Raw genomic sequence first — 25,154 nt, forward strand, 5'->3', positions numbered from 1 at the left:
AACAATTTTATTCTGAACTCTGGCTGGTACTGTTAAAAGAAAGTGCAAGGCTAGGTCAAGTCTGTTATATTAATGAACAGGACCTCTGATGTGCTTTGGTGTCGACATGTTTCGGAGGCAAGCTCCTTCTTCAGGACAGGGGCACACACTCCCTTCCCTACTCACGTCTTCTATTTACAAAAAAAGTGTATTTACAAAAAAGTGAATTAGGCTAAGTGTGCCTACAGCGGTCTGCTACAAGCTCAATGACCTATAGAAAGACAAAAATAACACCTAATGGTTACCCATGTAGCGGGTAGTTCATACAGGTGCAGTCACCTGGAACCTCACCATTTGCTTTATAATAAGCCTGTTGAAAAAAGGGGGGACTCACAATACATACAACATAAAACCTAGGATTTACTGTAATTTGTATTCCTACTTGTGAAGCTTGGTTGTAGGCTTCATGAGCAAACTAGGAACGTCGGGGTGCTGCTCCAATGGCTATCTGTAGTGGAGAATGATGAAGCTTTTACAATTCAATCTCTCACACTTACTTATGTAGATGAGTACTGGTAGTCTTAAGGATATTGGTTCCCTCGTGCTATACTCACAAGATCAGGACGCTGTGGTCGCCGCCTTACCCCTCACGCTGCTCCGCTGGTGTGGAGTCAGGTAGTGGTCATGGCTATTTATACCCTAGTTTTCTAATTGATCGGAAACGCATGTCTTTCCATGTATGGGTATTCCGCTTACCCACCATACAGGGCCTTCGTATGTAATAGACGCGTTAGCACAGGATTAGCGTCTGCTTGTACTGGTGGGTGATTCCGAGCGTGCGCATCAGATTGCCGCTATTCCTATGCGCATGCGTATTAGGGAATGATGCATCTATTCTTAGCGCGTGCGCATTGTACACCTGCGCATCACGCTCCATGTCTTCTGCACGCGTGTGTAAATTGAAGTAATTATTGCGCGAGTGATAAAGTACACTAAATAGACAGGCACGGCTTAGGTCGGGGAAAAGAGTTTTCGGCTCTTCACAGATTGCTTTCATATTTGATAATTTACTCGACCTAGCTCGATCGATCATTAGGAGTGAGCATTGGTCGGTGTAACAGTCTAGTTATTGTACAGCTAGGGTTTTCTTTTAGCATTTTGGTATCCACATTAAGCTGACAGTTGACTCCATGGGACGTCAGCGTTAAGCCCATTTAGATGGGTACCCAAACGGAACACCCACCGTTGTTCCTTTTGAAAAAGGCCAGCCTCAGAGGGTAATTGTTCAATGACAGTCCATTTTAAGTCGTTGACGCAGTGTTGGGTAGTCAAAAAATGTGTTGCCATTTTCGTTGTGCTTTTCTTGCATCGCACATTGCTTTTATGTTCGTTCATGCGTGTTTTGACGGCTCGTGTGGTCATTCCCACATACTCAAGGTTGCATGGGCACTTTATAAGGTAAATTACGTTTTTCGAGTTGCAATTCGTGAATCTCCTTTGTTCCCATGTGGAGCCATTGCTAAAGTTAAGTCTGGTGCTTTTTACTGTTAAATGACAGCTGCTGCAGTTGCCGCATGGAAAATGACCCTGGACGCCAATAGATGGTTGTGAGTTCATGATCGTAGGTTTTGGTCTGGTGTGGACCAGTATGTCTCTCAGGTTGCGTCCCCTGCGATGTGCAAAAATTGGTTTTTCTAGATCTAACTCGCCACTGGTTAGTATTCGCCAATGTTTGTTGACAATTTTGGACACATCGTTTGACATTGTGTTGAACGTTGTTACACAGATAGGTCGTTTATTTTCTGTGGACTCCTTGGTTTGTTCCTCCAACAGCGCTTCCCTGTTATTGTTTTTCGCCCTCTTTAGTGCTTTGTTGATAATTCTGTTGGGATACTCTCGTTGTTTCAGTTTTTCTCTCAGGTCGTTCGCCTGCAACTTAAATTGGGACATCTCTGTGCAGTTGCGCCTTAGGCGCAAAAACTGTCCATATGGCAGATTTTCCCGGAGGTGTCGAGGGTGGAAACTATCGTACCTCAGTAGACAATTCCTAGAGGTTGGTTTAAAGTGAGTGGTTGTTTTTAACACCCCTGCATCAGCGTAAATGTTGAGGTCCAGGAACACCAATGTTTGGTCCGAAATGGTGCTCGTGAATTTTAGGAAAGCATTTTGGTTGTTCAACCATTCCTGAAAATTCTCAGCTGATAGACGATCGCCTTCCCAGATTACCAGGATGTCGTCGATATACCTCTTCCAGCATTTTATATTTGACCTGTATGGATTCTGATCATGGAGAATCCTACTTGTCTCTAGATGGTGCACGTAGAGTCCGGCCAGGCTCGGAGCAAATGTGCTTCCCATGCTGGTTCCATGGCATTGTTGGTAAATCGTGCTTTTGTACTGAAAAAAGTTCTTTTGTAGGGCAAGAGAAATGCATTCTAAAACCAATCCTCGTGCTGTTTGATATTTCCATGGTGTGGAAAAAAGCACCTCCTCAATAATCTCCAACGTTTCATCATGGGGAAGGCTGGTGTAGAGGCTTTCTACATCAAGGGACATCAGAAGTTGGGTTTTTGGGTCAAATGTTGTTTCTTGTAGTAGTTGTAGAACGGCGTTAGTGTCCTTTAGATAGGTGTTTGTAGATTGTACTAAAGGTCTCAGAAAGGCATCAGCGAATTTCGACAGTGGTTCTAAAATCGAGCCAATGCCCGAGACTATTGGTCGTCCCGGGGGGTGGTTGAGATCCTTGTGGATCTTGGGAATACTGTAGAAATATGGAATGCGTGGTTTTTTCTGCTCCAGGAATTCACCTTCCTTTTTGCTTAACCAGTCGTGTGTTAGACCTTCCTCGATCATTCCCCCGATTCTAGTCCTGAGGTCTTCTGTGGGATCTTGTTGTAGGACCATGTAATTGCGTCTGTCAGACAGGAGTCTTAGACATTCGTTATCGTAATCTTCAGTTGATTGTAGAACTATGGCTCCTCCCTTGTCTGCTGGTTTTATAACTATGCTTGTATCTCCAGATAGGGTTTTCAAAGCAAGTTGTTCTTCCTTAGTTGTGTTATGGAAAGTGCGTGTGGAGGACACATCCAATTTGTTGACCTCTGTCATTACCGCCTTTTCAAAAGCTAGTAGCTCAATAGGGAGTACTGGGTCAGGAGGCGTGAAAGTAGATTTAGGTCTCAGACCTGTGTCTGTTGTCAAGGCTTGTGTGGGTTTGTCTGCAAAGAAAGCCTGTAGTTTCAATTTGCGTACAAAATCCCAAGCCTTTATTCAATACTTGTTGTTGGATTCTCGTCAGAGGTTTGGAAGTTAGATTCACCACTAAGTCCCTCTCTGGTTGCTGGTTGATGCTTGGTTGGGCAAGGAGCCCCTGAGTAGGCCATTGCAGACCCTCAGGGGTCCTCTGACCACTGGTTAAGACAGTGACAGAAAAAAACAGATAGACAAGGGGTCATTTTTACAGAAAAAACTGAACAAAGAGCTACTTTTATAAACATAACCTAACAATAGTACAAACTGTATAAAACCACAACACCACAAAAAAGAAACAATGGCTCATTGCTTCCAAGGAAGGAGGGCTAAACACACTATGCCACACACAAAGCTTAGTATTACACATCTTTATTCTGATGCGTGTAACTGCAAACTCAACATTCTAAACTAGCCTTCATTGCATTCTGCTCTAACACATACGTCAGGAGCCAAAAGGGTCCTATCATTTCTAACTCGCAAGACACTACATCTCCCCCTGTTAACTATGAATGAATGAATGAATGAAGGAATGAATTTTATTTGTTTGGTTACTAAAAACCATTACATAAAACCAAATACCTGTTAACTATCAAATGACACATTTTTACAAAATAGACATGTATAAACATTTACAATTGAATCTCTTCAATCAGTCTTTGATCAACCTGATCTTGTTCTTGGAAACTGGGACCTGACACCACCATCACTGTCCAGGATCTGCTTTAAGGGCATAGAGGCAATAGCAGTCACCGAGGTTTCAGACTCAGTCTCTCCTTCAACAGTTTATTTATTTATTTTATTTATAAAGTTTTGAGAAGATTCTCTGGTAAAAGACTTCCCAGGGTGCTGGACAATCACCATTTGTCCCTCGGTGGATACCACTTGAAAAGGTTCTGCATTAAATCGAGCATCAGATTTTCTCCACCCATCTATCATGCTAGCACCGGATATCCTTTCTTAAAGATGATGTTTTTCACATGTGGTCTTTTGTCAGCATACGTTTTCATCTTTTGTTTGTTAACCAAGTCTTTCTCATGAGTTGCAATCTCATCTTTCTTTCTCTGATTGGTCCATTGAGGTGACTTGGTGTACATTGCTCTCCTGAACATCAATGTCACAGGGCTTTCACCTGTGGTCAAGTAGGATATTGAATGATAAGCTCTTAAGGTAAAATTCAACAGTTTTCAAATTGAGCTTCTTAAGAGTAGCACACTGCACTGCTTTCCTTAGTGTACTCATAAAACGCACGACAAGTCAGTTGTCCTGCGGCCACAGAGGTATGCTCTTCTGATGCTTTAAATTCAAATGCTCGGAGATGGAGCAAGGGGACGATATCCTGGCTAGGTAGGATAGCAGCAATTAAGATGACAGTCTTACCCCAGATTCTGTATTTATTATGTGCGCTTCCGCTACAGCCCCTCAGGGTTGGATACGGCAGATGCAGACTGATTTGTCTTGATTTGTTTGGCAGGGCCGCAAACCCCGAATGAAAAGGGCATTGACGACGTTGGCGCCGGAGGCGGGTGGACTGGGGGTCCCTGATCTTCAAAAGTATTTCCAGGCGTCACAGCTCAGGTACCTGGTGGAATGGAGCAGGTGGGAGTCGGACAAGCACTGGCTCTTCCAGGATCAAGCGGTGGCGGGCCGGCCCCTGCAGGAAATACCGTTCCTGCGCAGACCGCACCGCCCTCCGAACCTTTACGCATCCTTTATCACGAGGGTGCCGCTGAGGATTTGGGACGCCACTCACAGACCTTTTGGCCTCACCACGTTCCCTTCTCCGTTCACGCCCATTGTGGACAACCCAGACTTCACGCCGGGGACAGAACCGGGAGCCTACACGCACTGGCGGGGGGGGGGGTGCAGAGCACTCTTTCATGTATATGGTGAGGACGGGGTCCTCCCCTTTGAGGATCTCAAAGAGAATTACCAACTGACCGAGGCGGATAGGATGAGGTATTGGCAGGTTCGACACTGGGCCCTGCAGCCACAGGTGCGGGAGTCAGCAGACAGGAACCTGTTGCCTTATGAACGGTGGCTTGCAACGCGTACTTCGGACGCTAAACTAATATCTGACCTGTATAGAATGCTGCAACCACCGCCCTCTCATCTGTATAACCCCGGTAGGGAGAGGTGGGACAGAGAACTGGGGAGAACACTTAGCCACAAGGAATGGGAGCAAATCTCGTATAGAGCACGACATTCTGCATATCATTTAGGACTCACCGAAACCTTCACCAAGGTCTCTACATATTGGTACCACACTCCGGAGCGACTACATGAAATGAACCGCCTCCTAGATACTGCATGTTGGCGTCATTGCGGGCAGGTTGGCACACTGACACATATTTTATGGGATTGCCCACTGCTACAGGATTACTGGACAGAGGTGATCAATGAGATAGATGCATGCTTTGGTATCGAGTTGCCCCGCTTCCCGGCCTATACCCTGCTGGGTCTCCCCAATGCCTTAATGTACCCATTGAAATCTCGGAGGGGGAGGCACATTGCTATTGCGCTGGGCTCAGCGATTCAGAACATTTTAATACACTGCGCACACCCACCGTCCCCTCCATTACGGGTTGGCTACATAGGCTGTGGCATGTTCTGGGAATGGAAAAGATATCACTTACACTGGCTGGAGAAGTAGATCAATTCCAGGAGCTGTGGCTACCCTTCCATACACTTCTGGCCGCTGAATTCAAGGAGATTACCTGCCCAAGGTACCTGAGGCTACTGAGGCTCACACCACCGATACCGTGAAAGGTCACGATGGAGAGGAATGAACCTTACAAGTGACAGGGGAGCTCATGCAAGTAGGAGATGCGAGTGTCCGCTTTTTACCTGGCGTGGCACCGGACGGGAGGGGGGTGGGAAGGGGAGAGGGGTGGGTAAGGGGGGTTGTTGGGGTGGTTTGTTCAGTTGAAAGAGAGGTACAGCGGGGTTATTATAAGCTTACAGTCCAATGCTCAAGTGCGATACACAGTCGGGCCACCCAGGGCGGCCCTGACAATGCTGGGACTGTTGACCTCTATAGGTAGCGGCGAGCCCTGGAGGAAGCATTGATTTATTTTTGTCATTTATTGTCCTTTATTGCCTTTTCATGTATATCTTCGCTGCTGTACTGTACTTAATAAAATACTTTAAACCTAAATTCAAATGCTCAAAAAAATATTTGAATTCTTGACTATTGAAAGGCGGGCCATTGCCAGACTTCACTATGGCTGGAACACCCCATGTTGCAAAGATAGTTTTTTAATGACTTATTCTTGAATAGTACATGACAGATCTTCAATTAATTGAAATCGTGAGTAGTCGTTCATAATCACCAGCAGGTGATTACTGTTGTCGAGTGGACTGAAGAGTCAATGGCTATTCTTTCCCTTGCATGCTTTGGGAGTTCTGACATGTTCAGGATGTGGAGAATAGATTTAGTAGAAAGGCAGTTGCATAGCTGACAGGTCTTTAACCCCTTAACCGCGGGGGTAATTCCCCTCCTGTGAGGGGGGGATGGAGGCGGGCCGCGCGCGGTGCTGCGGTGCTGCGGTGCTGCGGTGCTCAGGACGAGCCCAGCTCGTCATGAGGCACAGTGCAGCTGTGCTCATGCCGAGCTGGGCTCGCCATGACTCCGTCCACTCCCATAGAACGTCCGCACAGGTGTGGAATTCACAGCACGGGGGAGTGGCGCGGCCGTTATGACGAGCCCAGCTCGTCATGAGCACAGCTCCACTGTGCCTCATGACGAGCTGGGCTCGTCATCAGCAGGCAAGTGGTTAACATCCTTTGAACCCTGTCATCAAGATAAGGAAGCCAGACTTGGTCTTGGAGAACTTGTTTTGTGGCAACAATTCCATGATATCCTTCATGGGCCACTTCAATTATTTTCTGTCGCAGACTCTCCAGAATCAGAATTCTCGACCCTTGTAGTATAACTCCTTCCTGAGTTATGGACAGTACATCCATGACATTTTTGTATTTTTGATATTCACCATCACTGGTGAGCAGTCAAGTGTTTTGGTTCCATTAATAATAAGCCATTTGTTGAGCGCCTGGTTACTCAGAGAACAGTGTGTCCCCGCGCTAATTGCTGCTAGGATTTCAGGAGGCAGATGTTAGTAGAGCCATTGGAGGGAAAAGTTACATAGTGGGGAACAGGAATGTCTTTAGTTTACCCCTGAATCTAGATTCCGAAGGTTCCATTCGAAGATGGAGCGGGAGTTCGTTCCACTGTTTGGAGGCTAAATACCTGAATGAGCGGCCACCCATCCTGGCCCTCTTGACTCGGGGAAGTTTGAGCAACATCGTGCCGGAAGATCTTAAATTCCGGATGGGCCGATGTATACTAAGGAGGTTCTTTAGATAATCTGGGCCTTTACCTTGTGCGATACGATGTGCAAAACATAGGACTTTAAATTTAATCCGTTCCCTGACTGGGAGCCAATGAAGCTTGGCCAGCGCGGTCTTCCCAGAGGCTCTACGAGGAAGCCCAAGCACAAGGCGTGCAGCAGCGTTCTGAACACACTGAAGTTGGTGGAGGCCTTTCACAGTCAAGCCTACTAGCAGGGCATTCCCATAGTCAAGGTGGGGGGTCACCAAGGCATGGACGATGGTCCTTCTGGCACCAATAGGGAGGAGATCTAAAACCTTCCGAAGGACCCTCAGTACGCTGAGACACCTACCAGTCACCTTGTTGACGTGTGACTTAAAAGAAAGATCCGAGTCAAGCAATACGCCAAGATTTCTTACCGAATCCACAGGAGTAGGAGGGCAGCCCAATTCAGTGGGCCACCACTCATGAGACCAGGCAGATACTGCTTTCCCAAACACTAGCAGTTCTGTTTTTTCGCCATTTAGGCACAGGCAGTTGTTGTTCATCCATGATGCCACTGATGACAGACAGTTGGAGAAATTAGTGGCATCATCACTGTGGTCGGGCGTAAGCTTGAATATCAGTTGGGTGTCATCAGCGTAACTGACAATGGCCACCCCAAACGCTTCCACTACGTGAGCCAGGGGTTCCATATAGATGTTGAACAAAGTAGGGCTCAAACTAGAGCCCTGAGGAACCCCATGGCTCACCTTCCTAATGGAAGACTTGAAGGGTGGGCAGTGAATCTGGAAGCTCCTATCGGCCAGAAAGGAACGTATCCATGCCAGTGCTGATCCTTCCACCCCATCTCAAAGTCGGGACAGCAGCGTTGTGTGCAGCACGGTGTCAAACACTGCACTTAGGTCTAATAACACCAACGCTGCTGTCTCACCTTCATCTACTAACTTTCTGAGGCACTCGGTGGAATAGAGAACGGCTGATTCCATGGAGTAGCCAGATCTAAATCCTGACTGTGAGGAATGGAGGAGGACTTCCTCCTCAAGATATGCCATGAGCTGCTTATTCACAACCTTTTCTACAACTTTAGAGCAGAAAGGGAGAAGGGAGATGGGGCGGAGATTTTGGAGTTGAGAGATATGGATGTTGGGTTTCTTTTTAAGAGGGATAACCTGAGCAGTTTTCCACGCCTCCGGTACATAGCATTCCTGAAAGGACAATGTCACCATGTGGCTAATATGGTCAATTAGCATACTTTCCAAAACTTCTTTGCAACGTGCCGGTGGGCATACGTCGCTGGGAGAGCCGGATTGTATGCCATTGACGATGCATAGTAAATCATGTCTTTCAGGTGTTTTGAAGCATGTAAGATGGGGTTTCCTGATGGAACTAGAACTGTCTCTCGTGCCCCTTTGGTGGCCTGAAAGATCGACACTAGATTTAAAGGTGGCATGGATTTTGTCGGCTTTTTCTAAAAAGAAATCCGCAACTGAATCACATATCTCATTAGAATACGTGTCTTGAGCTTCCAGTCTAGATGGAACCGTAAGCTCCTTTATAAATAGCAAAGAGTTCTTTAGTGGGATTGTCTGCCAGCTCAATCCTGTTTTTGAGATAAGTACTTTTCTCAGATCTTACAAGTTTTTGATATTTTTTTAACTCCATTCTATAAAGAGCTTTATGTTCTGGAGCATAGTTTTTTCTCCAACTCCGTTCCATGGTTTTGCATTTGGTTTTAGCCATTTTAAGTTTTTCTGAGAACCATGGTGCAGTGTTGGACTGCCTTGCCGGGGGTTTAGTAGTCCAGGGTGCTACTTTATCTAAAGCGTTGGACATCCAGCTTTCATAATTACTCCATACCTCATGTAAGCTGTCACCTGAGGGTAAGGAATGTTCTGATAGGGTGTTTCCAAACATTTCTGGGGTAAATTTCTTCCATTCCCTACGTTTCTGAGGAAGGGATATCCTAGGTCTAGTTTCCTAGGGCACGTTCTTAATTTCGAATGGGACGATGCTGTGGTCCGACCAGACCGTTTGTATTGGGGATAAGACTTTAATACCCTCCCAATTAGCGAAAATAGGGTCCAAAAGGTGGCCAAGTTGGTGTGTGGGGGCTGTAGATAACAAATTAACCCCCAAGGGTTTCAGTGCTGTAACCACAGCTTGTGCCTCTCTACACTCTTTATCATCGAAGTGGATGTTTAGATCGCCCAGGATAAGGAACTTTTTATATCTGAGCACTAATTGAGTTGTCAGTTCCAGAAGTTGGTCCCCAAAGTGTGCTGCACTACCTGGCGGGCGGTATACCAGCAATCCATTGATGACATTCTTAGGTCCCACTCTTATAGTAAAAAGACCACTCTCACTATTAAGTAGTGAGGTCTTAACTAGGGTGCATACCAAATCTGATTTATAGATAATGGCCAACCCCCCTCCTCGTTGTTTTTCTCTATCCAGCCTAAGTAGACTGTGTCCAGTGGGAATAGCTTCAAGAGCATCAGGAGATGAAGCGTCATCTATCCATGTCTCTGTGAGAAACATTGCATCCGGACTTCTGTCTCTTAGCAGCTCAAAAATCTCGGTTTTGTGCTTAGCCATGGATCTGCAATTTAGTAATATCATATTTAATTTAGCTTCTTCTATCTCATCCCTTCTCTGAGACGGAAGGGTCTGGTTACACGCCTCGCAGTAAGGGGGCAGTGAATCAGCCCATAAAGTATGGTGGCAACTATTATCCAGACTCTGGCGTAAGGAAAGCAAATCCTGCTTAGAATAGTAATGCGATGTATTCCTGTGTGTACCTGTAGGGTCGATAGGCGCAGAAGAACCAGAGAGACCCGCCCCGCGCCCCGGTCGATCGCGGACGGGCGCAGACGGGCAGGACTCTGGCTTGACTCCGGCGCGAGTCCGGCGCGCCCGCTGTACGCGTCCGCTGCGCGGAGTCATAGCCGTTTATTTTTATACCGGCGACTCGAGCGCCAGAAGAGAAGATCCCTATCGAAGATGGCCGCCACTGAGATCTCAGCCCGTGCCCCAAGGGATGACGACCTTGCAGTCAGCCGGTCATTGAGGGGAAAGGCAAGCAAGTAAATCTGCCGCCACTAACCTGATTACGCTGGAAATTACTGATGTATAATTATATCGTTCAACTTTAACATGTCACTATTGTGACTGGTGGCAGTGATAATCTGGGCTAATGACATAGCCGCTTGTGTGTTTGATTTTACAATGTAATTAAGATAGACCTCAGCCGTCTTGGATGGAGTACCATGACAGAAGATGGACGTGATTTTCGAGATGTGAAATATACCAAGGTATCATCTGGGAGATACTCTTTCCCCAGAATTCTGTTCGAACATGACGATTATATCAAATTAATGGACGATACCCATGATTGTGGGATGTACCTGATGATAACATTCCTCTGATGTATCTAAAGAGTTTTAGATATTGAATCTTTAAGAACTTGATATTAGTAAATATAAGAATGTGGACAGATTTGATGCCTGCTGAACGTAAAAAAATATTTTGAATGAAACGTGATGGCTAGATTGTGCTATGTATGGAAATTGCTTTTAATGAATCAAATGAAGAATAAAAATATTTTGGAATAAAATTTAAATTTGTTGACTACAACATTTCTGGGTGCACCATTCTACTTGCATATTGAATCGATTTCTTCTGAGCAGTGGTAGCAAACAATGGCTGGTACAGAAAAGAAGTGACTGAGAAGTAAAACTGATTGGAACTTTGTATGAAGTGCGGCCTTATTTAGTCTGCCATTGATATTATATGGTTGTTTTATAGCAGCCTGTGTGTTTGATTTTACAGTGAAATTAATACAAGCCTCAGCCGTCTTGGATGGAGAACCATGACCTGTATAGGCACTCTGGAAAAGTAGTCAATAGGGTTCTGATCCTTACCTGGATGATGCATAATGGTATAATTGTACTCCTCTAATCGTTGTCCCCATCATTCAATGCCAGGAGGAATTTTGGCCTTTGGATTGCCAAGTATAGTCAGTAACACTTGATAATCAGTTACCATCGTAAAAGGTTTTCCATACAGGAATACATGGAAATATTCACTTTCCTATACCAGAGCTAAACATCCTTTTTGTTGTCATGAGTAAGCATGTTCTGTTTGAGACAAACGTCTTCTTACATATGTCACAATCAGTGCTTAATTTGCCAAATATTAATTGTACATGCTAATTTTTTTCTTAGGAGGCCACACCCACTTACCCTCGGCTCCACCGACTTTCTCCACTGACTGAAGTACAACACTTTTCCAACTAGACAAAACTATGAATGTCGAACAGCACAGGACAAACATCACTGACTCTGTCAGAGCTGGCATTAGCACAGGTTGAGCGAAGTGCAACCAACCCGTTTGGAGCCCCCTTCCAATTACATCCTTCTCCACGGATTCCCTTACTATCACTCTCCAACAGTGCCCCATATCTCTCCATAGTTCCTCTCTCACAAACATTTCATTTGTTTTTAAAGCTCTGCTCATACCAGTACAGATGTCAGAACACTTTATACCTCAGACACATTGTACAGAGATAATGAATCATCCTAGGCAATGTTAAATAAAACAATGAGGATTAAAAGGTGTAGGGTTACATCATATCTATTGGTAGGCAGTATATTTTTAGAATGGTCTGGAAAAGCACAAACTCAGGATTTATAATGTACCACAGTAATTGGGGTTGTCTTTACTAATTAGAATGCATTTCTATCCAAACTAACTAATTACAGTTTTTAGGCCACTGTATGGATTAGGATGTAATTTATGAATTACAAGTAACCAAACCACATGAAATACAGTTCTGTGATATTCAAAATACACATTCTTTGCAGCATGCATATTACCACTCTGTGCTACTGGTGAGTTAAAACTTGCACTAGACAAAACTCTGATTGCTCTCCTGCAGGAACATTAACCACCACCGTAACTTTGATTTACCAAAGAGTCACCAACAGTGGTGGGTAAATAATGCCTGCTGCTTCAGGATGGTTGATGTTGCTGTAGTCTATGGAGTCACTCACTGCAGACAGCTGCTGTGACAGTGCCATGATAATGTGCTGGAGACAGGAGTCACTTACCGGTCAGTAGAGGGTAGGCAGCCCCAGTGATAGAGATTATGCTGGCCCTCTTTCCCGCAGACAGTACAATACTGTGTTGCATCTAATATGCATCTGTAGAGTTAAGTCACGGTGAGAGGGCATGGTGTGGCACACTGTCTTCAGAGCCATGCTCTGAGACTTTAGACATTCTACGCCTACTCTGACTGTGAGTGGCCCCAAGCAACCCTCCAAGAGCAGGGGAAGGCATCACATGTTGAAGAGTTCACGGATGTTCCTTACTGTAATTACTCCAGTGGCAGCAGCAATTCCTGGTGGCTCGGGCTGGCTGCACAAGGAATCAGAAATTAAAACATCCCGTGCACAGCCTGCACCAGCTGGAGCCTTTCAGTGACAGTCAGTGTCTGTCACTGTGACTGTCTTGCATGTGAGGCTGCTGCCCTTCCGTCAGGGCTGGAGGACTGGACAGGAGTGTCCATGACAAGAGTACTGCATTGGCCTGTGCCAGCCACAACAGAGGCCTGAAAGGCTGGTCAAACCATGATGTTTAGAAAAACAGAAAGCTGTGCCGAATCCAAGTGCCCATGCAGAGCAGATTCTACTTCCACCTCCAGGTGAGAATACACAGTATCCACTTGTGTCAGAGGCTGATGTCGATCCTCAACAATGCAGATTTGATTTTTTTTATATCCAGTGCCGGCCATTTTGTAAACATGTGCCAAAGACACAGTTTAAATCCCCTGAGACCATCACCTATGAGCTCCGACGCAGCTAAATAAATTGCATGGGGAATGCAGCAGCAGCGCTTTTCTTATTTATGTACTGGCCACAGTGCTTCATTGTGCATTCTATTTGGGTAGATGTAAATTCGTGACTAGTGCATTTCAGTTTGGTGATACGGACACCAACACTAGAATGCATTAGTCTAATCCCTGTTAGGCGGTACTTGGCAGGACTGCCCAATGCCCAGGAAGGGAAAATGTAATAACCCCGACCCAGAGAAATGAGTGCCAATGCTGAGCACCAGAAACCACCGGCACAAATTAAGCACTGGCTACAATATGCCATCTAGCATATAGGTGTCCACTTTGCTGTGCAAGGATAGCACCTAACCCGACTGAGCTAGTATCAACAACAATCTCTGAATGAAGTTTCGGATTGAAGTAAGCCATTTTAGTAGCATTCGCAATGGATTGTTTGATTTTCTTAAAACTTCTCACATTCTTGTGACAAAGGAAATGAAATCTTTTTTGCCAAGTTTCTTAATAGATCACATGCAGTGGCAAAGTCTTGTAGGTATCTGGAACAGACTGCCCATTCCGAGAAATGAACGCACCAAAGAAACATCTTGTGGGGAATCAGCATTTGATAGTGCTTGTAATTTAGCAGGATCTGGTGTCATACCCCCTTCAGAAAATATATGGGCAAAGAATTTTAGATTTGTTTTATTGAACTCACACTTGTCTGCATTCAAGGTCATACCTGTTTCCACAAGTAAATGACATACTTGTGTAAGAGCTTTATCACGCTCCTTTTGTGTAAACCCAAAAACCAATATGTGATCGCAGTAATTGAACGCATTCATGACAGGCTGTATCTTGTGTTGAATGATGTCTTTAAAACAGTTCTGCAGTGGCTGACACCCCAAAACGTAGTAGTTTGTATCGAAAGAGACCAACATGTGTAGAAAAGGTTGTAATGTACCTGCAATCTTCTTTGAGTTCTAACTGATGAAAACCTTTATTTAAATTAAGGCGAGAGAAGACCTTGGTACTATTTAATTGCGTTATCATGTCAGTAATGTGTGGACCTAGATGCTGTTCTTGTTCATTTGCCTTGTTTGCCTGACACATGTCAACGCATAGACGTACAGCTCCTGCACTGTCCTTTTTTAAAAGACACTACTACTAATATGGGAGTAAGGCATGGCGGTGGACCAGTGAAAAACTCAATAATATGCTTAAGTAACAATTCAAGTTTTTTTTCAACAGCTTCTTTTGGATGAATAGCAATTTATCTATGTCTCTAAGCAACAGAACGGACGTGCTCATTAATATATCATTTTACTTTCATAGTCTTAAGCTTTTCCAAACCATGAAATAACAAAGGGAACTGACTTACTATTTCGTGGTGAGCATTCATTTTGTAATTCACGGAAATCAGTTCCATATTAACGGCTGTGCTGAAATTGAGTAGACAGGCACTCAACTCTGTGCCTTGAAGCTCATGGATGGGTGTGTGCACCTTTGTTTTCTCGTGTTTCATTGTCGCTACAAATTAACCTTGACTTTTTAAAGGTTTTGATGCAGCCTGTGTATACACTTTAGTTTTCGTATGGCGTAAGTTGTGGTGCTTGGTGCTGAGGTTGTACTGTCTCACATTAATCAGGTTCTGGTGAGTAAATAACAGTTTTATTCTTTGATATCTCTTTACATGTCCTTTGTCATCACTACTTTATAATTGTGCTGTTAACTTGCAATTTGTGATTAGCAATAGGTGCTCTTTGAAAACCTGGTTGTATTTGCCTTCAGCGTTAACACTCCAAATTACGTTTTACTGTATATTGCATAGCGGTGTAGTACCTTTATGTACGGTCTGACCAGCAGGTTCTTGGTTACCAATATGTACATTTCTTTGCAATTCTTTCTTGTGTTTAACTTCTTTGCAGTGGCTGGGTTGTGCTTTGACTCCACGTGCGTTTAGCGTTTGTTCTGTACTTCAACTGCAACACACATGGCATGCATGAGCAGTTTGCTTGGACCAAGCCAAACTTTCTGGGAACGTTACAATTAATGGGGTTACATAAAAATCCACACACCTGGGTATAATGCGGGAATGAAAGAGAATTGGTCCATGATATCTTTTAGATGCAGAATAAATTCAGAATATAACTGTTGTGTGTTGTGTATATCTTCAACACTGGTATGTTAATACCCTCAGCGGAGAAACTATGTTCCAAGAGTATATTTCATCACATACAGTAAATGTCTCAGTTGCAATTACCTATCATGAGTACACCTATCCCATTTCCTTTTCCCGTTTGCAACCTATTTTGAGTATCAAAATAGTGATTTTGATTCTATTTGTATAAGAATAAACAGACTTTACTTTGAGAAAACTGGTTTTGGCGCTCTTGGTTTACATTTACTGTATGTGATGAAATATACTCTTGGAACATAGTTTCTCAGCTGAGGGCATTAGCATACCAGTGTTGAAGATATACACAACACACAACAGTTATATTCTGAATTTATTCTGCATCTAAAGGAAATCACGGACCAATTCTCTTTTATTCTCAAACTTTCTGGGAGAGCACTGTCGATCTTCGGGCTACTGATCCGCTATCTCGTCGCCAGTTGTAGCGTCTTCCCCAGCCTGGGTACCTACAAAGTACTATGCCTTGCACAGAGCTTAGTATTACACGTCTTTATTCTGCTGCATATAACTGCAAACTCAACATTCTAAACCAGCCTTCATTGCATTCCGCTCTAACACTTAAGTCACAGTTCTACGGAGTCCATCAGAAGCCAAAAGTGTTCCATAGTTTCTAACATGCAAGACACTACAAACAGGACTGAGACAAAGAAGAGTAAGACTCAGAGTAAAGAAGATTACTGGTATGTAATCAGGACATTACCATTTTGTCCCTGCCTCTGCCTGCGGCGACATTTTAAAACAGGAAAGTGGGAGATTTTGTGAAAAAATCAGGGGAATGCATTTTCCCTACTGGCTTCTATTGAAGCAGAGGTAATTTCAGGAGGGAGTCAGCTAAAATAAAGCAATTTTTGGTTAAAAAATTCGGGAGTATCCGCCTAAATAGAGTCTTTTGGAATATATGCTATGAGGAGATAGCAAGCAGTAAGAAGGACACAGAAGATGGACAAAATCTCATATAAGTAATGTAGCACACATGTTATCCTTTTTCCCCCCGATCACCCCCCTTTTTCGATTGATACTGGTGGTTACTGACTCGGAATGTGCCCGGGACCCTGCTAACCAGGCCCAAGGCCAGTGCTCTGTTTAAAAGGTACATGGTAATTGGTGTCATTACAATTGGATTGGACAACCTACCTGTAAGTCCCTAGTATATCGTAGGGCATGTACGTTTAGAGACCCCAGTGGATTTAATGCACTTAAGCATGCACTGCTGTGGTGTCTGCTGTCATTTTAAATGCCGGCCCTGCTTTGTCTAAATTCGATGATGGAATTAAAAGTACTTCCAAAGTCTAAAGCTACATTTTTATTACATATAAGTTACCCGTCAGGTCTGCCCTAGGTGCCCCATGGATAGGATGCCTTGTTATAATAAGCAGAGATATTGTAAAATTTGTTTTATATGCCTTGGTGAGGGAAAAACTGCCAATTTCGTTTTTCCCCGTTGCAGCGATGCTAGGTCCATAGGCTAACATTGGAACTCTTTATTAAAGTTGAATGAAGTCTATCTTTTGACAGGAGTGAGCTAGAACAATAATTCAGAGTATTAATATAACAGTGCAAATAAATCCAATAACTTGCCAATGTTGTATTTATTATAACTATTACAGGAAACTAGTTTTATAACTTGCTTTCCTGAAGTTACCTAAACAACCCTGGAGCAGCCTATTCTGAAAGACCAACCTTTTACAGCCTGAGCCAAGCTGCTCTCTGATTAGGTGTGAAGAGACCTAGGTCTAAAAGAATAGTTTCATCTGGTTGGAGAAGACCTGTTGCCTGCAGATAACTGAAATCCGGATTGACGAAGCCTATCGCTTGACATCGAGAGAAAAAGCTCCAAATAAGTGACTAAGTGCGAAAATTAAAAACTTGATTGGCACCAACCATTCAACATCTACGACCCCTGCTCCATCGCAGTCGGCTAAAACCTTTGACGTGGTCCCAGTCCAGCATGACCAGATAGTCGAGGTTGGAGCTTTTCACGTTTAGGCTCTAGAAAGGAAATGTGTGCATTTAATTCTTAAAAACCCATATCTCCGGTTCCCAACATTGGATTGTTGACATTTTGGGGTCATTTTAAAGATTAAAATATTCTTTATTTAAAAAAAATTGTGTAGGATTTTTATTGTGTTTGTCCCGGGGACTCAAGGGTTAGACTATCCTCTACTGTGCTAACCGGCAACTCAAGGGAAGAAGAGGCAGAGAACTTAAATAGGCTTCGTAAAGACGGTTTTATTTGTGTATAAGTCTTTCTGCTTCGGCTGGTGATGCGTTCTCTGGCGAACGCTGCAGGGTCATAGGCCAGAGGGCGGGGTTGATCCAGTGTGGCTTTAGAGATGGTTCCACACGTCCTCCGAACCAGGGGTCTCCGTATGAAAGAGAAGAAGACAAAGGAGTATCAGGAACAGGTAGGCTACACGCTGAGGGACCGGGAGTGAAGGAAACCCGTGCCACGTGGTAGTTACAGAAATCGTCTAATGAGAGGAAGTGCTCGTGAGGGGGGGGTCAAGGGCACTTTACGCTGGCTGTACAGGTCACTCGATAACGGGCGGGACTCGGCTTCCCATCCACCCTGCCATACGACCCCGTACCTGTTGTAGCCACGCTCCTCCCGTGGGACCGTGGCGGGGCGGCTCGCAGATTCGTTGGCCTCCTGGCTTCTCCGTCTCCTCTGCTTTCCTCTGGCTGACGTCCTCCGACTCCTCACAACGACTGCTCACACGCTCCTCTGCTCCTCGGCTCGCGTCTCGGGAAACGCTGTCCGCCGCTTCCTTGATCCGGGCACCTTTTGACGCCGACGCGTCATCCTCTGGGGGCGGGGCTACCCGTGCAGTGTCCAGCTCCTTAAAGGAATAGGCGTTGTCCAGGTCCGATGTCGGCCACCAGTATTCCGGGTCGCCGGTCCTCCAGTCCGAGTCCACGTCAGGGCCAGGCGGCTGTGGAGAGGGAACGGAGTCAGGTGAGACAGCGGGGTCGGACCACCAGTCCGTGGTCTGACCCCCCTCTAGGGGCTCCCGGTGACCCACCTCGTCACAGTGTTTTACTAATTTACCTTTTTGGTGATAATAAATGCTTTACACACCTCAAAAGGTAAGCCTGACTGCTCATCAGCCAACCTACCAAGTGTTGGGCAAGGTTTAATTTATTGAGACTCGACTGGACCTTATTTATGATTGTGGTGTTAGTACTAGCTGTAGGTACCTATCTGCACTAGCTAATAAACCACCTTCCACCTTCCAACAACATAAAATGCATTTAAGAAGAATGGATATATTACATAACCACAGGATTCAGTATCACTGTACCTAAATGAGCACTAGAAGTGAGAACCTGAAGCGTGTAACATTTGACAAAAGTCTTAGTTGAAGTCCAGGCCATAGCGCAACATCCATAATAGAAACTCCTCTAGCTTCCACCTAAGAAGATGCCATACATCTACCTTGGTGAGGCACCCTTGAATGGAAACTGCCAAAGATAGTGCAGATTGAACGTAAGCCATGGAGATTTCAAAGTGTAACCATCTGCTAAGAGTAACAAAAGGTTTTTCACCTTTGCGACCAAAATCAAAAGTGACAATAAGTAAATCAGACACACGAGAAGACGACATGCTGTCAAGCTAAATCTGCTCTGCCCTTCCTACAGCCAAGGAATTGAGAGCCACCTTTTCATCTGAAGAGAAAGCAGGACATAACTAAGGTAAAATGGTTTCCTGATGCAACTGAAATTGTGAAAGAACTTTAACAATAATATCCAAAGAAGAACAAAGAAACAATCTCTCGGAAGTAAAATGGATAAAAGAAGCTGCAAACATGAAAGTTCCAAGTACGTCATGTCATCAAGCAAAAGTGATTACAAGGAAAATGATGACCGTGTCTGATTACAATGGAGATTATGAAGCAAGCTTCTTCTGACCCCTGCCTAGTCACTGCACCCTTATCTGTACCTGGTCCTTCAACTAAGCCCAGCCCTTTTGGGCCCAGCTTAAGCGTTGACACGAGGTTCAATGCCTCAACCTCTTCTCTCTCTCTCTCTTGACCTTCCACTCTCTTTGTGCTCCTTCTATGCTCTCTCTCCTTGAATCTTTCTGTGCCTTCCTTTCTCACTCTGTGATACTTTCTGTTTCTTTCTCTATCATTCTTTGACACATTCTGTGCATTTCTGTTTCATTCTGTGACAGGATCTCTGCCTCTCTCTCTGTAGTTTCTCACAATTTTTCCTGCTGCTTCAGTGCTGCTTCTACTCATTCTCATGACCCCTTCTTTGTGTCTTTCTGACTCATGCTTTGTTCCTGTTTCACTATCTCCTACTCATTATTTGCCATTCTTTTTTCTCACATTTCTCTGCTACTTTTTTGTTCTTCTTCTGCGCTGTACCACTCTGTCTTTGCCGCTTTCTTATCCCTTTCTAGCCACTCTATTTTGCTGCTTTTGTATGTTGCCTCTCTATGCTTTTCCCCCATTCCTGCTACTTTCTCTTTCCTCCTCTCCTTTCCCGTTCTCTTTTATGCCCTTCTCAGCCTCCTCTCCCACACGGCGCTCCTGGCCCACCTCGTGCCATACACTATACCCCACCCACTGCCCCTGCTCCTCCTCCCCCTCTGCCCCTCCCCTGTCTTGCCCCTACTTAATGGTCGCCACAACCACCGGCAGGGCCCTTGGTCCTTGTCCAACCCTCCGCCCCGACGCTGCTCCTCCAATGCCCTACTGGCACTGAACCCCAAATGCAACTTCCGCTTGCTGTTTCTGTGCCTCACCTGCTGACACTGAATGTGGGTTCTCCTGCACCTCTTAGATTTTCTTCTACACACCTTCATCCCTTCATGGCCCCACACATTCCAAACACAACCCAAACAGACACATTCACTTGAACCCCACCCACTCCTCACCACTCCCTTTCCTACCTAAATCTTAACACACTGTTAGACCTGTCATTCTCAGGGTTTTCTTCCCCCAAACCTTTCACCTTCTTACCTCCTCTTTTGGCTGTATCCTTTTGTTGGCCTATCCCTCTAGACTTCCACAGACACAGGAAGGGTGGGTGTGACGTAGAACTCTTCTGCATTAATTTGCATTCTGATAGCTCTTCCTGGACAGGAAGAGAGGGGGAGCTGACCCTTACACCTGAATAGGTAGCCTTCTGTTTTCCACACCAAAAATGCTGCTTACCCCCTACTGACAGTCTGGATCAAGGGCTGGGAAGAAAGGGGAACCTGTGCACTTCGCTGGCTTGCTTTGAAGTCACCCGCACAATAGCGGCCCATGCAGGTAAGAGCGGTGGGGAGGTGGGGTGGGGGGGATTCGGCAGATGACGACGAGGGGAAATTAAATAAATAATGAATTTTCCCTTGTCGCCTGTCAAATCCACCCCCAGCACGCCCCACTGCTCTTACCTGCACGGCCGCTCCTGGCCTTTTATTCAGGTAAAGTGAGTTGCATTTTCCATCTGATGTCAGCAGATGGAATGTGGGACTTGGAACATGGTCAAGGGATTCTTGGGGAGTTCTATGGGTAGTGAGTGGTTGATACTGGTGAGAAGTGCTCGGTGCTACAGCCCCTGCGGTCTATTCCTGTACTTGATTAATAATCAATATACTTCCTTTGTTCTTGACACTGTATTTCTAATGGGATCTTTACACTGGCCGTGAAGCTTGGTTTGCACTTGGTGAAGTAACAGCGACCTTGCCTGCTGTGGTAATAAGGCTAGTGATATTCAAGTAGGTTTTAAGAGCTTTATTCTGTAACAAATAAGCCCACGACGCACCATGTCCAGGCAGCTCAGTTTCTAACAGCCGACTTACCGCTGCACCGGAATCCTCACCGTCAGTTTGTGTAGCGAGTGTGAGAGGTTAAAACATAACAATGCACATAATACAATCCTAACGTGCCCAATACATTTAAACAATGCACATTATCGTGCCAAGTGTTGGATCTGCATGTCGCTCTGGAGTAGAGGTCGGTGAGCGCCCAACCAGACCGTTTCCTTGGGTGGCATTTTGGATGCCGAAGGAGCCCCTGTGAAGTTGTCGTTGTTGCTCCCCTGCCTTCCGGGCGACATATTCATTGTCTGATGCACCATTTTATATATTTATGAAACATTGTTGTGGTAAAAGGGAAAGTCTATTTTTTTTAATAGCAGTTGTACGCTATTACATATTTGAACCCACTTGGAAATTATTTTCAGTGCTGAAACGTGCTCTATTTAGCACATCTTCTAGTGCAGAATGCATTTTCCTACGCTGGATTATACATCAAAGTGACTGTTTTTGGGTTCGCTATATCATTTATTGAAACTGAACACTTTATTAAGAACTTATCGTTTTTTTTGGCAATGTGGCTAACTGCATACATCTCTACCTTCATTTTATTTTAAAAATGGTAATCACCAATAGACTAGGAACTATGGTACCCAATTTTCCAGGCTTTCATCAACGTCCTTGAAGGGGATGACTTTTCTCGTCAGATGAAGCTTGCTGTTTTAAAGCACAAGTTACTACTTGTGTAACGATATATCTGTAAGAGACATTAGTTAGTGATAGATTCCTTACCTTAGAATATCCCCAGGCGTCAGACTGGATCCGGAAATTTTTGCGTAGCAATACCCCTTGCGTGTCGGTAGGCGTCGTCCGCGGCTCCACGTCCGTCGTCTGCGTCGTTAGCGCTGGAATGACGTCGTCGGAGTACTTAGACGCCGCCCATGCGCGCTGACGTCAGTTCTGATACACAGCTTTTCCGCGCCAGATACGCAGAGCCATGATAGAACCAACACTGGTGCCATGAAACTAGGGCCCTGAAAGGGGATGACCTTAACCATAGATATCGGTTCGCAGAACGGGGAGGATGGGTGGGTCGGTAAGGAATCTATCACTAACTAATGTCTCTTACAGATATATCGTTACACAAGTAGTAACTTGTGCATCTGAAAGAGACACGTTAGTGATAGATTCCTTACCTTAGAATAGATACCCCAGCAATACCAACCCCGGTGGTGGGTCTGCAAACCAATAATCACACCAGAAAGTCCTGGAGGACGGAACGGCCAAAGAAGCCATCCCTCCGGACTTGACTGTCCAGGCAGTAGTGTCGTGCGAACGTGTGCAGCGAGGCCCACGTAGCTGCCTGGCAAATGTCCTGCAAGGGCACTCCCCGGCCCAGGGCAGTTGTAGTCGTCGTGGCCCGAGTGGAATGAGCCCTCAATCCAACAGGGGGCTCCTTCTTAGCCATGGAGTAACATGCCTGGATACTCAAGATGATCCACCGGGAGATGGTCCGCTTGTGTACCGCTTTCCCCTTCTTAGCGCCCACGTAACCAACAAAGAGTTGGTCATCCACCCGGAACTGGCGTGTGCGATCCAAGTAGAATGAGAGCGCACGTTTTGGGTCCAGACGGTGGAGCCGCTCTTCCTCTGTAGAGGGATGCGGAGGCGGAAAGAAGGTTGGCAAGGTGATGGACTGCCCGATGTGGAAGGCTGAGACAACCTTGGGCAGGAAAGATGTCTTAGTACGCAACACAACCTTGTCTGAATGGACAGAAAGGAAAGGTGGAGTACAAGAAAGAGCCTGGAGCTCACTCACTCTCCTGGCAGAGGTGATGGCAACCAGGAAAGCAGTCTTCTGAGTAAGAAGGCGAAGAGGACAGTTGTGAAGTGGCTCAAAGGGAGCGCACATCAGGAAAGTAAGAACAAGGTTAAAGTCCCACTGGGGCATCACGAAAGGAACAGGAGGGAACATGTGTGTGATGCCCTTAAGAAATCTATTTACAATAGGGGACTTGAACAAAGAAGACTGATCAGGTAGCCTTAAGAAGGCAGAAAGGACAGAAAGATAGCCCTTGACAGTGCCCAGAGCAGAGCCCTGCTGGGCAAGAGAAAGAAGGAAGAGGAGAACCTCAGAAAGGGGAGCAGAGAGTGGGTCCACAGCCTTTGCTGTGCACCATGCCACAAATCTGTTCCACCTGCAGGCGTATACCGACTTTGTGGAGGGACGCCTGGCTGCCAGATTGACATTACAGACTTCGGGAGGCAAGTCAAATGGCCTCAACTGTCGCCGCTCAATCTCCAAGCTTGTAGGTGAAGACTGGACAGGTTCGGGTGGAGGACCGTCCCCTGCTGCTGCGACAGAAGGTCCTCCCGAAGAGGCAGACGAATCGGGGGATCGACTGACATGCTGAGAAGCTCGGGATACCAGTATCTTCGTGCCCAGTCCGGAGCCACAAGGATAACCTGGGCCCGGTCGCGCCTGATCTTCTTCAGCACTCTGGGCAGAAGTGGTATAGGCGTAAAGGCGTACAATAGACCGCAACTCCACTCGCGACGAAAAGCGTCTCCGAGCGAGTGCCGCCTTGGAAATTCCAACGCACAGAACTGATGACATTGCGCGTTCTCTTCGGTGGCGAATAGATCTAACCAAGGCTCTCCCCACTGCTGAAAGAAATGATCAAAAAAGATCAAAAGTTTAGTCAAAAAATGACTAGGGTTAGAGCTTCTCCGGATCTGCGCTAGCTGGCGCGGAAAAAAGAAGAACTGACGTCAGCGCGCATGGGCGGCGTCTAAGTACTCCGACGACGTCATTCCGGCGCTAACGACGACGGACGTGGAGCCGCGGACGACGCCTACCGACGCGCAGGGGTATTGCTACGCAAAAATATCCGGATCCAGTCTGACGCCTGGGGATATTCTAAGGTAAGGAATCTATCACTAACGTGTCTCTTTCAGATACATATTTTCAGGTGAATTGGGCCGTAAGGACTTTAAAATATTACCACCTTTGGAGAATGCCGGTAATATTGAAGTTTTTGAAAATAAGGCTAAACAACTTCACATATGGTAAAGTAAAAAACATAACAGAGCTATGGAGAAATATACATTTTATTCAAGGACATAAAAAAAGCTGAAAACATTGAGAAATATATGTCTCTGTCTCAACAGCTTTAGCAGTCTCATGTGAATTTGAAACAATAACATATGATCAGGTATTAAGAGGCCAAGTCATAATGAAAAGCAAGAGTAAAAAAGTTCAAAAGAGGCTTTGAGTTGGTGCAGAAATGTCTCTTAGTGCCACTGTCCACATCACCACAGGAATCGAACAGTCAGAGAAATGTGTTCAAGAAATAGGAGGGATTAGCAATAATGGTAGTAGTTATTTAAAATCTACGTAAACTGTTGCTGAAGTAGGTGCTGTGGTAATCGGTTGACAAAGAGAGAACAGACTTACAAGATGATATTTTCTATGACTTGTTACAGATGTGGTAGTAGCTACCATCTTAGTAACTTTAAAAGATGTACTGTATTTTGAAGGTTGTGCAACAGCAAGGTTGAAAGGAAAGTACATTGTATTGCTGAAGGTGAGGAAGACTGTTTTAATCCCAATGGTTTTCCTAAGTGCGTAGTTCAGATGGATGGAAAAAATGTGGAATTGATGTTTGATTCTATGTCAGGACTGAAGGCGAGGATCATGCTGTACTTTCTTCACTCTTTAATTCAGCAGCCATATTAACAACAAACAAAGACTTAATTTCTCTTGGAACTTGGAATGATGACATCAATAAAGTAATGCCCAATCAGTTGTCAGGAGCCC

This window comes from Lissotriton helveticus, chromosome 1_1 (genome assembly GCF_964261635.1).
Source record: "Lissotriton helveticus chromosome 1_1, aLisHel1.1, whole genome shotgun sequence".
NCBI classification, from domain to species: domain Eukaryota; kingdom Metazoa; phylum Chordata; class Amphibia; order Caudata; family Salamandridae; genus Lissotriton; species Lissotriton helveticus.